The sequence below is a fragment of the Hippichthys cyanospilos genome, chromosome 13, assembly GCF_059441005.1.
Source record: "Hippichthys cyanospilos isolate Australia breed blue-spotted pipefish chromosome 13, RoL_Hcya_1.0, whole genome shotgun sequence".
Lineage (NCBI taxonomy): Eukaryota > Metazoa > Chordata > Actinopteri > Syngnathiformes > Syngnathidae > Hippichthys > Hippichthys cyanospilos.
Genome location: NC_142381.1, coordinates 16,696,679 through 16,704,230, shown reverse-complemented (window position 1 = coordinate 16,704,230; position 7,552 = coordinate 16,696,679).

Genomic DNA, 7,552 nt, shown 5'->3' with positions numbered 1-7,552 from the left:
ATAAAAAAAACGCATATAATAGCAGATAAGTGGTGCGCTGAATGAGAACTAAAGGACAGCAGATTAAGTCAGGCAAAGAGTGGTGGAAATACACCTAGTTTTGCTGGTCAGCACTTTTTACAAAGCAATATACTTGATTCAGACAATGAATTATATTGCAGCAAAAATCCATTATTCATTCTTATATGAAGCTGCCTGGGGAAAGGCCAGCTGACAGCTAATTTATGTGAATGGAGAAAACGGGGATAAAAAAAACAACAACATTAAAAGTGTCACTTCCTCATGTGTGAATAAAGCCATCTGTGTGTCCTTAAAGAAAAAAAAATAGTTAGCTTGGAGACGCAGTAGGGCAAAATGCCCATTCGCAGTGAACATTATAAACAGGGACAAAATAAAACACTTTACAGCCTAACACTTGCCAGATGTTTCGCGGAATTTTACAACTATTAAGCATCACATTCCCTCATTACCCTAAATGGTTGTCAGGCAATCGGAAATGGATTTCTGATATGTAAATGATGTTCTCCGGTCATAGGAACATGCCTATTTATGTGACTATGCCAATCACAGTGCATGACAAATGCATGACAGTCCGATTAGAATAGACGAGTTGACTTTACTGCACTGTGTCAGCGTTTATTTCTTAAAGTTGACTAAATTTAGCCAATCTGTCTTCCAGGGGAACAATTTACAAGAGCATACGCTCTTCATTCATCTATGCCAGTCTAAAGTTACTAAAAATAAGTTGTTTGTGTATGTGCTTAGTGGTTAGCCTCATGGAGCTAGCTTGAGATAGTTTGTTGCTTGTCATAAGACGTTTATACGAGCAAGAAAACAAGACAGTCAAGTAGAAACCTGGGGGCAGTTCCCAAAATGTTAATGTCAAAACAACAACTGTATGCTAACAAACTTCCTTCATGTTAACCTCACGGAGCTAGATTTCACTTGTTCAATCATAACTAGTCTGAAAAAAAATCATATAAGAAGGGTAACAAGAGTGCTGGCAAGAAACCGAGAACAGTAACCAAAATGTCCAATAATGCCTAAACATTAAACTTACAGTGTGCTAACTCAAGTTAGCCTTACATTGCTAGCTTGAGGTAGTTCAGTTGATTACAAGCGGGACAACAAGACTGGCAGAGAAAAACCAGGGTCAGTCACCAAAATATGAAACAAACAACAACTGCGTGCTAACAAGAACTTTATTCATGTAAGCCTCACATAGCTAGCTTGAGTTAGTTCGATCGCTGCTAGTCTTAAGTCTTTCATACCAGCAAGACAAAAGAACATACCGTTAGGAACTTGGGGGCAGTCGCCAAAATGTTCGCATAATCCCAAACAACAACTGTGCTAATGGGAACTTTATTCATGTTAGCCTCATGTTGCGAGCTAGTTTGATCTAATTCGATCTCTGCTAGTCCTAAGACATTCATGCAGGCAGGACCGCACAGCTGTAGGCGAGAAACCAGGGATCAGTTGCTAAAATATTTAAATAATGCCAAAACAACTGTGTGCTAATGAGCTTTATTCACATCAGCCTCACTTAGCTACCATGAGCTAGTTCGCTGTCGCTAGCCAATCGCATTCCCACTAATCACAACAATTACAGTTAGCATATGTCCTTATATGACACACAAATGGTTGCGATCTTTGTTCTGCACTGAAAATGATCAATGAAGGAATCTACTTCCATTTGACTGTCATCACCATGAAAAAAGCTTAGACATAAGCTTGTTAGGGACATATGATTAGGAAATACCTCTTTTTTTTATCTGGATGAAGTCTCTAGACAAGATAAACGAAAAGGATGAGCACCACGGGGAATAAAACCTGTCACATTAACTCTGCTGTGTTCCCCCGGAAGACTTTACCCGATAGCACTGCTACTGTCTCGGCAGCTTTTATCAAAGACTCAACTCCGTAGTGAGTTTATCAATGTGCAGGTGTGAACACACAGTACAGGCCTCTCTGCTTTCGTCTGACATTGGGAAATAGAATTCTCACATCTGTGAGTCCAGGAGGAAAAAACGCTATCCACAAAGTAAGTTTGTAAGAAACACCTTTGATTGAAGCCTGAAATCAAGAGTGGGTATGTGAAATACTTTATTGAGTGGCAACGGTTATCTTAACCATTCAATAAACGTTTATATATGAATGGCAAGGGTTGGCAAGAGACAATACGAGACGCTGACGATATGATAACCTTGAGCAAATATATCACGTTATCACAGTATTGACAGCGCAAAAATATATCATTCCAAAATATTTTTGCTAAGTAGCAATTTAGAGAACTTACCACTTTGGTGTCAATGGCCATAGTCAAACTTTGCCATCGAATAAATTCAATTTACAAGAATCTAGGAATGAACATGTGGTGCCATTTTGAATTTCTGTTTTGACAATATATTTGCCTCCTAGTGTTCTTTTTATTCTTGTGATTTAATGTTTGGCCCAAAGATCAATGGGCCAAACTGGGTTGAAATTGATACAGAAGGTTCAAATAACCCTGATTTATAAAATCAGGATATACTGTAATCCCTTGTTTTTCGTGTTTAATGGGGACCGCAAAACCCCCGGTGATAAGTGAAACACAGCAAAGTGGCGTCAACCCCCCTCCAGAATGTTTGTGCATGTGCATGTGGGTACCCAAATTTTTTTAATTATGAAAAGTGTTTATACTTTACATATTTAAGACAAATATTACTGCAGTGCTGTATACATATTTAAAATTAAATTATTTAACCTTATACAGTGGACCCCCGCTTTACGACGTCTCTGCCTTACGCTTTTATCACTTTACGACGTGGACCGCAAAATTTTTTGTCACCTCTTTATGGCATTGTTTTTCAATTTACGGCATAAAAAAACAACAACTTCTCTTCTCAAACGTGTCTGACTGCGCTGTCACTGCTTGCGTCACTACAATGCTGGTCTGCTATTGGTCGGTGTCACTGAGTCACTAAGATGCTGATCTGCTATGGGTCGGCGTCATGGTCAAAATGGTGGAATGTTAAAGATTTGTTCTCTCTTGTGAGTGCTTACAATATCTTATTTATTGTGCATCCGAGTGCTTGATTCAAGCTTTAATCGGATAACCATGGTTACCAAGATTGCTAGTATGTTAACGAGAGAAATAAGAAGATGATTAGTTTGGACACAAAGCTGGAGATGATCAAGAAATACGAGGAGGGCTAGGCTAGGCTAAGCTACTCTTACTACGGAATATGGCCATTAAAGCTCGCCATGTCACTCAAAGGTAAATAAATATTTTCTATTTTTTTATTTATGATGTTATTTAATTGTACACATGTATATTATATATAAGTAGCGCTTACTATACTATTTTGTCACCACTTTTTAATATGTATATCCAATTTTGATGTTTTTACCTGGGGTTTTATACGTATTCGCTAATAAACATAGGTTTGGATTGCAAACAATTTCAACCGCGGAAGGGATTATTCTTGTAAACTAGGGGCCCACTGTACTGTTTTCCCTTCCTGTTTCCACCGCTTGGCTCTCGTCTCACGGAGAGCTGTGGTTATATCAGCGGCACCCGGAAGTCTAATTAGAGTGAAGCCTGTATTTGACCAAACATAATAACAAGCACAGTTCACACTTGAAATTCCAATTTATTATAAAAGAAGTCTAGATAAGAGATTTACAAAACTGCTGTTGGGTTGCTCTTCTCCTCTCCACTCACATTTACCTAACCAAGTATGTGATTTTCATGAATTTATGCATATGTAATCTGCCAATCAGCTCACGGGCTCTCATACAAGACACGTGATTGTCTCCATGCTGAACCAAAGGGTTCCTGGCAAAGAACAGTTTGAAGCTTTTTATTCATAATATTGCATGTAAAGTGTTTTCATTAAGAAAAATGATATGAAGGCACTCTGCCAGGTCTTACTAGGGGTTAAGAAACCTGGAAGACATGTGAGGTGCTGTTGACTTTCCACACAGTTTATAGCCCCTGCGGAAACAATTCACTAAGTGACATGAAATCACACTTGATTTTAGCTATATGCTTGATATGGTCTTGTCTATATCGGACTGTTCCACATTTAAGGTGGCACCAAATGATTACTGAAGGAGCTTGTCTGACGTCATAGAGACACCGCTCGCTTGTAGAAGAACATTTCTCCATTCATGGCGCCTTGCCATCATGGCAAAACTCTATTAATCCTTCAACATGGACACAATAAAAGGGATCTGTGATGCTAAGTGCAGTGTGAAAAGGGATTCAGTCAGTTCATTAACTTAAAAAAAAAAAATAACTATACTAAAATATATATATATATATATATATATATATATATATATATATATATATATATATATATATATATATATATATATATATATATATATATATATATATATATATATATATATATAATTCAGTCACACTCTTTTCAAGTGTTAAGGACAGTTACATAATGAACTAACTTTTCGTACAAAGGAAATTGTAATTATGACTGTTTTAATGACAAATTCATGATGTTATGTCGACTCAATGTAATCTTTTAAATTAGTCTGGTGAGACTTACTAAATGTTGACTCCATTTTGAATGCCCCACCCCATTTCTAATTTATTCACTGCCAGCTTTCCTAGAGCATTTACAAGACCCACAGTACATAGCGTTCACTGATTTTATTTACACTACAGCTAATGAATAAAAGAATAGCCTCGATCCTTTCACCAGGAAAAAAAAGTTTGATTGTTCCCTTTTTTTGTTCTTTTATAATGAGCAGTAAAACAAAAGAAGATTAAAAAAAATGCAGCCATTTCTCCCAATAGACTTGCAAACTGCTTGTCTTCATATCAATCACTGGTGATTGTGCATCAGTAAAGTTGTTTCTCAAAACCACTCACAAAAGTAACAAAGGCAATACTTAATTTATACTCTTGTGTGATATTTGTTTGTCCGGAATAGTAACATAACCTTGGGTCAATTTTAAAAGTCTCAGAAACATCTGTATGTGTAATCTAACAAATCTTGTCAGAGACAGCTAAAATACTCTAGGGTCACTGACTTGACTTTTGCTTATTATTATTATTATTATTATTATTATTATTATTATTATTATTATTATTATTATTATTATTATTATTATTATTATTATTATTATTTTAATTGTATAAAAAAAATCAAAACGCATTGAAACAAAAATGCCTACAAAGTCATTTTCAATGGATATATTAACTCATTCAATGCCAGGGATGCATTGCACGTTTTTTAGAGTCCGGCCATTAAATCTCAGAATCTTAAGTATTAAATCAATACTTTAGTACATTATGGACATTGATTTACAAAAAGGTAAGTATTAAATTGATACTTAAATATCTGGGATTGAATGTCTGGAGTCTTACAAAAACATGAAAATATGTCCCTTGCATTGAATGAATAAATAACGCTGAAACCAAGCAGAAGTCTTGTCTTCTTTCCGATGGTCAATTTGACGCGCATCATAACAAGGGCATTAATAAATAAATGTAGATTTTATGGAAGGCTTACATCATCAATTTCCGCAATTACGACTTATAATGCCAATTGATTCATTGTGGAACAATAATAAATGACATAGGTACGTGGAAACAATGAATACATTAAAAATAATTCCATTAAAGAAATGCCAAATTTTATTTGGTCATGTTCACATTATTCCTCATGCTACATTTTAAAATGCGGCCTTGGCTGATTACGGGTGTTTGTCTCAATTAACCCGCAGTTACTCATTAGGCAACACGGGACTACGGTGCAATAGTATTCAAATTAAATCTAACGCAGCAGGTAATTAGTGAATTTTCTAGCACATTTCACCTTCAACTTAATTACAGACCTCTCTTTTGTTCTCCTTTGGGATGAAGATTTCACGCTATTGTCTTCTGAAAGTTTAATAATATAGTATTCAGTTGTTCTAATACATGAATGCTCAGCCATTTTACTGTCTCCTCCCTTCAGTGTTTTGAGGATATTTTTGCAGCAGGAATTCATTATTATTTAGAGTTAGAAGGAAAGCTGAGTTGCTGGAAGAAAAAAACAAAAAACGCTGTGAACAGGACTGCGTACGCAATTAAAATTGCTCGCAAAACTATTGTTTTACAATCAAGATTGATGATGCACAACACTACACACTAAAGCAGCATTCTCCAACTAATTGGCTTTATTCAGAGACGTTTGAAAACAAAGAGTAGACTTCTTTATTCGTTCTTACTTCTCTATATTATTGTATATTTAAAAAATAAAAATATGCAATCTCCCGAGACGATCTATGCGATGGGTTCAAAGTGGCTTTTGTCAAAGTTGTGGGTGGACGTGGAAGAGGGAAAACTCTAGAGAAAATGATGAAGTGGGGGAAAAAAACTGACTAAAAGAGTCTTCACTGCTTTAATCATGAAAGAATGGGAAAAAGCAAAGTCCCACAACACAGACATGAGTTGGCAGTTAGCAGCCAGTGCTTGTTGCAACTAACAGCAGCTCGTGATCGCTGAAGTTGTGACGGCATTATTTCCTATAAAAGATAGCTGAAGTTGTTACGGCATTATTTCCAATAAAAGAAGCAAGCAGACTGAACCAACACTCAAGTCCATTCTTGTTCACACGCAAGAATATTTTAAAAAAAGAGAGGATTATGTAAAAGTTATGATGTCTCCAGCTGATTCAATTAAGTGGCAAGCTGTGGGCATTGGTCAGAGGACACGGATAGGTTTTCAATTTTACTCGTTTATTAATTGCAGTCTTTTGGCACATACTGTATGCGCAATCATAAACTTGCTGAAACACAAATGCTGCGCAACTTCATATTTCACAGCAAGCCAGACGAGTTTTAGTAGGCATGGATTACTGTTTCAAAGTTCTTTTCGGCTGCCTAAGATGTAAAAAACTGGATTTTGTAAATTAACTGATTTGCCGAAGACCAAAACACCTGTTATGTTTTCATCGCAATTCACAAATTGACCTCTTCTAGACAGGACAAAAGTGTCTTTGAAGAGAAAGCATGTATCTGACTGTCGTCTGCATAGAAGTGGAAGGAAATGCCATGTTTTCGTAAAATGGAACCTAGAAGCAGCAAATACTGTACAGTGAAAACGACAGTGGTCCCTGACTCAGAATAAGTGGGGCTGTCTTTACGTCAGTGTGTTTGCCAAACAACAAATGAGGCCAGACACAGAGGAGGGACAGCAATAAACTCACTCAGGCAGTTACTGTATGTGCGGGCACAAATCTCTCTCTTATCTCATTCACTGTAAGCTCGATAAAAATGGATCTTTGACATGTATAGTCGTCATTGGGAGTGAATGAGATGTATGTCAATAATAGTTCAGTGATATTCAAAATACATGAGTCCGAGGCCCTGTACCAATGAACTAATGAACTACAGTACAGTAATCTCTCATTTTTCGCAGATAATGGGGACCAACACCCCCCCCCCCCCCCCCCACCATAAGTGGGTACTCCTACAAGATGTGGGATTGTCTCCCAGCATGACAATCAACCAATAAGGGCAGAAGTTGTAACCCACTCCTGCTCAGACGTTAAAATCC